At 33.6% G+C, this 8871-nt stretch overlaps 1 pseudogene; it reads left to right on the top strand.

The window, feature by feature from the left end:
• Positions 1-7895: 7895 nt before the first annotated feature.
• LOC111745477 lies at positions 7896-8014 on the top strand (annotated as a pseudogene).
• Positions 8015-8871: the final 857 nt, after the last annotated feature.

Raw genomic sequence — 8871 nt, forward strand, 5'->3', positions numbered from 1 at the left:
CCCATCTCAAAAGCCCTCTCCTCTACCTGGGCTCACAATCTTCTTTTCCCCTGCTGAGGGATCTGGAGAGAACATTCATCCTTTTTTTCCTCTTACATCTTCAATTTTTTCTTCTCCATAGGCTCCTCTTGTGTCTCCAAATATGCATGAATTTTCCTCATTTAGAAAGCAAAAATCATTTTACTTGCTCTTTCTAACTATCTTAATCTATTAATATATTCCCTCTCACAAATTTTCACATGTTCACTTGCATTTTATTCTAGATGAAGAAAGCAAGTGATATTAAGCAGCACTGCACCTTTTCGTTAATATATTTAACACTGGATAAGGTAGTCATATTTTCATATTCATTAAAGGAGTGTAGCAGCCTACCACACTTCTTCCCTTCTTTACCTTCTTATTTACCTGGAGAATGCAACCATTCTCAAGGCTTCTTATCACTGAGTTTCCATTCAAACTAAGCACTGTTTGCTCATTCCTCACCTCTTTAACTGCACTTCACTTTAATTTAGAACAAGAATGAGCCCAGCTGTCTTCCTGCCTTATGGAATTCTCATTTAAGGTTACTTTTCATTGCCCCTCTTTCTCTAGCTTTATCTACCTGCAAATGCTTCCTAAAAGTCATTCTTTTCCCCTTAGCGTTTCTTCTCGTGGAGAACTCATTCGGTCTCAAAGCTCCTCATCGCTAATTCATTCTGCACACATTAGAGTGTTTAATTTATGCATGTGTTGTTCTAGGCACTGGGTTCACAAGTATGACTCAGGCAATGTTCTGGCCTGACTCTCACAAGAAGCTTAGAACTGAGTTGGAGAAAAGAAAAAACAATCATTGAGGTATAGCTAGGACAGTGGACCCAGCAGAGGAGATGAGGGTATATATCTGAGTCATAACTGAGTAGGAGATGGTCAGATGTTTAAACATATACGTACTATATATATACATATAATATATGGTATATGATTTAATAACATATATAATAGCACAGTCATATCTCATTTTTGTGTACTTTATTGTACTTCACAGATGTGTTTTTTACAAATTGAAGGCAAGACCTTCCACCAGGAAAAAGATTATGACTCACTTTATTGTGATACCTTATTGGGGTGGTTTGGAGCAAATCCACAATATCTCTGAGGTCTGCCTGTAATATGTAAGGGCATTCTACAAAGCAGAAGCAACATGCTAAAGATTTGAAGGACAGTGAGAGCATGACAGGAAAATTCCCAATTCTCAAGGAGCAAAGCAGATTTCTTACACAAAATTAAAGCTTTTCAGTGCTAAGACTCCATTTAACTGTCTTTTACAACATTGAATACATCATGCTGAAACATACTCAAAAGCAGTGCCCACAGAAATACAACAAAAGCCACACATAAAACTTAAACACATTTGGTATCCACAACTTAAAAAGCAAAAAGAAGCAGCTAAAATGAATTTTAAAATATATTTTATTCACACCAATAGATCCAAAATATTGTCATTTCAACATGTACTCAATATAAAAATTAAGGGAATATTTTAATTCTTCATTTAAAGTCTTTAAAATCCAATGTGTATTTTTATATTATAGCACATCTTATTTCACATTAACCACATTTCAAGTACCCAACAGACAGCTCTAACAAAACTAAAACGGTAAAATATTGGCACATGAATAAAGAGACAGATGAATGAAACAACAAAGAAAAAGTACAAAAGTAGATCTAAATAGAAATGTCAATTTATTATAAGGCTGCAGCTCAAATCAATGAGATAGGATTAAATTTTAAATAAATGCTACTATAATAAAGGGATAAACATCAAAAGACAAATTTTGACTCTAACTAGATAAACTCTAAATGGATCAAAGGTATAAATATATAGGTAGAATCATAAAAGTATCAGAAGAAAATATGAACAAATTTCTTTATAATCTTGGAGGAGTAAGTTCTCCCTAATTCTGACTCGAAAATCTAGAAACAAAGAAAAATGGAGTAGTAGGTTATACTACATTTTTTTAAAAGCACTAAAAATAAATGTCAAACAAAAGACAAAGTGGGGACAAAGATAGCAGCTGATGTCAGAAGCAAAGGATGGGTCCCCCTCATAAATATATAGCTTCACAATATATAGAAGAAAAAGATCAGCGAGGCAATAAAAAATTAGGCAAAGGATGTGAATAGACAAATCTTAGTAATGGGAATACAAACATTCTCAAACATGATAATTTCTTATCATTTCTTACCATACTGACAAAAATGCTAAAATGTGATAATATACTCTGTTGTCAAAGTTATGGGAAAATAGGCATTCTCATAAACTGCTGGTGGGAATATAAAGTGGTATAAGCCTTCTGGAATGTAATTTGGAAATATCCAGCAAAATTACTGATGCTTTACTTTTTTTTTTTTTTAACCAACTTCTGGAACTGACTTACAACCTTTCACATAAGAAAAATGGCAAATATCTAAGGATATCACTGCAGCATTGCTTATAATAGCAAAAAATTGGATACAGACCAAGAGAACTGTTAAATATAAACTATGGTACACAGTACATACAACAGCCTGCTATGCAACTACTAAAAAAGCGAGCAAACAAAATGATGACAGTCTCTGTATACAGCCATGGTAAGAACCCCAAAACATATTTTAAGTGAAAAACTCCATGTACAGCACGCACGTATACACACACACACACACACACACACACACACGTACATGCGCATGAATCTCCCAAGAGAACCTTCTTCCTCTCCAAAAATATTCTATTTAGATTATACACACATATACATCTATATGCACAAACATATTGCACATATACATATGTTTAAAATGTTACCTTTTGCATACAAAAAGGAGGGGATCTGCCCAGTTGTGTGTTTATCTCTGTTTGAGAAATTGCAAAGTTGGATTCATCTATTGTTGGGCTTGCTAGGCAGAGAAAAGGAAACTATAAAAGAGAAGGGAGTATAAGATTTGATTAAGAGGCTAGCTGAAGCTTTGTAGTAGGGAAAGCTGAAGAGTGGAGGGGTGGACAGTAAAAATTAGAGGAAAGAAAGGTGAAGAAGAAGAAAGGAGAAGGCCAACAATGTCGCAGTGAATTAGCTGGAAATACAAAGGTTGAAATAAAAAATAGGGTATGGAAAAATTTCTTCAATGATATGTCAATCATAATGAGTTCATTCTCCAAATTTCTACACTTGCTACGTTTTATACTCTAAAGTCAGGCATAGTTTCACTATCTCAGACTTTCTTGCTGTTCAGACCTCCTTGGTTCAAATCCTCGGTCTAATACTTTCTACCTGTGTGGCACTAGAAAAGCTACATAAATTTTTGTGTTTCAGTTACTTCAAATATAAAAGAGAGAAAATAGTGATACCACCTGCTTGAGTTTGTTGCCATTTTTATTATTTTGAATCAAAGACCATAAAAAGTTAAAATATGACAAAATATTTTCTTATTTATTATAAGACAAATTCTGATTTCAGAGATGTAATATGAAAAAATATATATATTGGATTCGATTCTTACTGAGGTAGTTTGTTCCTTCACCATGGAACCTAGCCTTCTAAATTAATATTTTAAAAACCAAGTTAAAGATTTACTATAACAAAATTATAATCCATTAATGTTCATTACCAACCCACATTCCACCTAGAAGTTACTCTGAAACAGTGAAATGAATTGGCCAAATTTCATTTTCCCTGAAAGGAGGTGCGAGATATTTTCATGAACTTATTGATAAATGTATATAGTGAAACAATTACCAGTTACAATGTGGCTTGTCTTCTTTGTGTTTCTTGAATAATTGTAGCTTATTGTGCCTATTTATTTATCATCCTTTACTTGTGACACTGCTGAAAAATTAGGAATAATAATGTTGATATCCCCACATCAAAAGACTATCTAAATAGAAGAAAATAATAAAAATTTGGAGTCAAGTTTTTCTGTATTTTTATTCTACATCTGTTATTTTCTGTCTGTATGAATTTGGATAAATTGCTAACCTCGATCCTGTTTTCTAATTTGGGAAATGGGTATAATAGCTTTATTTAATAGAATTATTTTAAGAATTAAATAACTTTTTTGTCTATTAAGTACCTAAACACATTAGGTTTGAATGTTTGTTCCTAACCACCTACATTGCTTTTTGCTTTGGCATCCCTAACTGTGTAAGGTTAGATAACAAAGGAATGCTTAGAAAGTTTGAGCTGTAACACAACAGCTCTACAGTCACTAAGGTTACTCTCTCCATCCTTCCCCTACCCCACTTATTTAAGTATTTCTTCATTTCTCAATATTCCATTAAAAACCGTCTTTTTCTCTTTAGTTTATGATTGATTATCTGGGAAAGGGCCAGTTATGCTCTTTGTAAGTAATATTACATATTGAGAACAAAAGAGCTGAAAACAGTCTGAGGCAGTTCTAGTTGGCACACTTCTCAATTACAGATTATCATTTAACAGAAACCAAAATATAGACACTTACTAGAGAACCAGTTTTACCCTCAACCTCTTCTTGAGCAAAATAAGAAATATATATATTTATAAAATTGTCAACTTATCCCATTGGGAAAAAAAAAAAACTTTAAAATATCAGTATTGCCAATATTTTGAGCCAGAAAAGGCTTGTCTCTATGATATGTAACCATAGGGGTTACCTGCAGTAAAACAGAAATTAGATTCTCTGCACCTTAGAGTATTATTTTGTATACAATACAGATACAAGAGAATGGTAAGACCATTTGGCATGTCCACTAAAAATATGCTGCAAAAAAAAAAGTGTATGTGGAGGGAGGCATAAAAGCCTCTTATTTCTGTGCACATGTCTCTTGGCGATGTGACTTTTCTGTGCCCTCCATCAAGAGGTAGAGTCAATTTCTCCTCTCCTTATATTTGGGCTGGCCTTGAGACTCACCTTGACCAATAAAATGTGGTAGATATTACGTTATAAAAGTTCCATGTCCTGTCCTTTAAAGGACTTGTAGCTTCCAATGTCACCCCCTTGGAAACTAAATAATACCATGTAAAGAAGCCTGAGTCAGGCTTCTTGGCAATTAGAGGCTACAAAGAGGGAGGAGAGCCTTGTCAACAGCCAGATGTGAGTGAGGCCATCTTTGATTATCTGATCCACTAAGCCTCTACATTACTGCATTCACATGAGTAACCGCAAGTGAAACTCACAGAAAAGCCACTCTGCTGACTTCAGCTAAAATTACTGATCAAGAGAAACAAGAGCAAATAAAATGATTATTTTAAGCCACTAAAGTTTTTGTTTTTGTTTCCCCCCAAAAAAAACAGTGGCATATTTTATTAATTCTCAACAAAGTTCTTCAGAAAATTGGTAATAAAAGCTTGATATACATTATTAGAAATTGCAACTTTTGGGCCCAACAAAAGTCAGGCTATACCAAAATGAGTTAGCTTCTTTTCTTCTGATTCATCATCCATAACTTGCTCCACATCTTGTATTTATGCTGGAACATGTTTTGAAATTCATTTCTCAGACTAATGACTGAACCAAGATAGCTAGTAAAAAACATTGGCATTTCAGCTGTAAAATACTCTCCTCAAATCCTCTAAAGATCATTTATCCTCATTCTCACAGGGTTAGCCATGTTCTTATTTTTAACAATTCCTTATTGTAATAACTTCATGAGGTTTTTTTTTCATATCCTACTTCTTTTGAAGATATTTCTGGAGAAACAGGATGCAAACAAGTCCAAAACTATTGCACAAATATCTGGCTTCATTAAATTCCAGTCTACATATTCACTTTCATTTATGAAAGTAATGAAATCTATGCAAAAGAAGATACTGTTGACTCCTCTAATCTTAAATGTTTGCTTTACCAGAGGGGGTAAAATGCTGCAGCTGATGTGGAAAAATCCACAGTCTTTGTCTCTAAATTTGTCTTTTTTTTTTTCTAATAAACTTCAAACTGGTAGGATTTGGGGTATTTTATGTTTGAATAAACATATTTCGTATGCAGTTCTAGCTAAATGATGTTGAATCATTTCTTTGGTGAAATAGAATTCAAACTAAACAACCATACATTTTACTTACAACATCATCCTATACGTATATCACTTGGTGACTTAGTGATCAGACAGATAGTTGGAAAAGCAGCCTTTATACATATTCGTGAAGAGGTTGTTTCTTAGTAGTATGCAAATTTATCATTGTGATAGAATCACTAGCATAGCTGCACAGCAGTGGTCACAACTTCCCCAAACCACCATCATATGGGGTGATTTGCTACACAGCAATAGGTAACTGATATATCTACCAAGGAGTTAGCACACTGTAGAGAAAAGAATATTGAAAAGAAAAAAGGTAATCTGGATTCAAGTCCTGGTTGCACCATAGATTAGCCATGTGAAACTGGATGAACATCTTAATCTCTCCAGATCACAATTTCTTCTTGTGTAAAGAGATTTCATTGGACAATCTTTTAAGTCACCTCGGCCATAAAGTTTATGCTTCTAAGTTATTATAGCTGACAGCAATTGTGGATCTAAGTTAACTGAAGCTTTGGTTTCAAAATACTGCTCATAACTGTCTAGAAAGCCTAGATTCTCACCTGTTAAAGGAAGATGACATCTAATATCTCTCTGAGAACAATGATCTGCAAAAAGTCTAAGGGAAGCTGATATTTTCAAAGATAGTTTCCTTTCACAAGCTGAATAAATACAATATGATAAGGTGAATAATATTGGCCTGTATATACAAACCTAACACTAAAGATGAACTTATGCAACTTTTTACTGTTCCCTACTTCAGAGAAAAATTATTTCTAAAAATCCTTAGCCATGGCAATAAACCCTAATAAGAGGATTCTGCAGAAACACAGAAATATTTGACTGAAAATGCTGTACCAAGCTTTCAGAGTTCTCATTTTCTAATGTTCTCATATAATTTCAGGTGGCAAAAACTAAAAATGATACACTGTATATTACACAAAATTCAACTACAGACATCATTGAATCTATTTATTTTATAGCCAGCTAAACATTAATCAAAGGTTTTGAATGTAAACATTTCTTAAATAGAAGACAAAACATTTGTAATCAGTCTCAGGAGAGGCTTATGACATCAGTGAAAGTGCCTTTTATCTGGAGTCAGATGTTTACAATTGAGTCTGTAATCTGTCTTTTAGCTGTGTGACCCTAAGCAAACTATTAACCTCTCTGCTCTATAAAAAAGTGATAGATACCTGAATCTGACTATTTCACAAGGATATTGTGAGAACTGAAGCAGAGCAGGCAATGGAAATGTTTTTACAACTGCTCTACTACCAATATCCAGAAAAGGAAAAGTGAAGGGCCCACACAATTCTTAAACTAGTGCAATATGTCTGAAAGTCCGCAAATATATCCATAATGCTGTAAGATTCTGGATGGAAATGATTAACACTAGAAGTAGACTTCGTGTTTTCTTTTTCTTTAGTTTCTTTAGTCACAAATTTATTTTTTCCCCATCTTCACTTTTCTGCCTTTTTATTTTTTGTACCACGTAGCCTTCTCACTCATGTGCTCTGAAACTTAACCAACAAACATTTACTGAGCACCTAGTGAACATGGAGGGCAGAGATGGTCAAGATCTGGTGCCTGGTCAAAGGAGCATTTTCAAATGCAATGTCATACAAACATCAAGTCATTTCAAGGAACTGAAAAATAATAATAATGAGAACATGGTCAAAATGCTAAGAGAGTAGAGAGGAAGAACTATCTTATCCAAAGAGCAGAGTTAGAGACACAGGAACAACCTCTCAAAGGAAGCGACACCTATTGAGCTGCACCTTGAAATACGAGAAGAATTTTTCTAGGCAGACAAGGGACACTTTAAGCAATTCATAAGATCACAGCATATACTAAGAACTGCAATTAATAATGATAAAAATAATTATTTTGAGTCTATGGCCATGCTACCCTGAACAAGCCCAATCTCATCTGATCTCAGAAGCTAAGCAGGGTCGGGCCTGGTTAGTACTTGGATGGGAGACCACCTATGAAGACCAGGAGCTATAAGCATAAAAAAATAAATAAGGGCTTGTAAACTGACAAGGTCTTTGCAATCTGTGAGGTCAACCAAGGGTTGCCTTGCCTAAAAAAATAAAACAATAATAATAATAATAATAATAATTTTGAGAGCTAACATCTATCAAGCACTTGTTATATGCTATGGAAAAAGTATATACTCCAGGTTTTTTTAAAAAAAGAGAAGATAGTTTTTTTATACTATTTGGAATATTTCACATGCCAAACATTCAATTCCTGATTTTTTTATTTCCATAATCTTTTGGCAAATTATTGCCTCTAATTTGTGCCTCAGTATCATGATGCCCTCCAATGAAAATTTACCTCAAGGCTATGCATTTACTCTTTAGTTCAATGCAAAAGAAAGAATAATTAATAATTAATTATTAACAAATAGAAATTATAATAATTTAATAGTATATTTTAAGAGTCGTCTTTCTGTTTATAAGATGTTTATTCTTTAAAAAAAATGCAAATAAAACACTAGCTATTGAAACCACTATCAATTAAACTTGTTCTTTCTCTGACATCAGTGAAAGGATATTATTTATCATACTAAGTATACGTTATAATCTTCTGTTGATAGTAAAAGATCAAAGATTACCTTGCATCAAACAGAATTATGATGCCATAACATTTTATCTTGTTACAGATGATATCAATCACTAGGTGACAGTGAGCTGCAGAGCAGATTTTTCAGTCAATATGCCTGACATGTTCAAACATCTAAAATACAGCAACAAAATTCTATGTGCTTTGGTTGTGAAAGTGAAAAATGTAGCATAAACAAATAAGTGGTTGATTGTTAATATCATACATATGGCTACATAGCACTTGGTTTCTGAGCACCT

This window comes from Pteropus vampyrus, unplaced genomic scaffold (assembly GCF_000151845.1).
Source record: "Pteropus vampyrus isolate Shadow unplaced genomic scaffold, Pvam_2.0 Scaffold6, whole genome shotgun sequence".
NCBI lineage: Eukaryota > Metazoa > Chordata > Mammalia > Chiroptera > Pteropodidae > Pteropus > Pteropus vampyrus.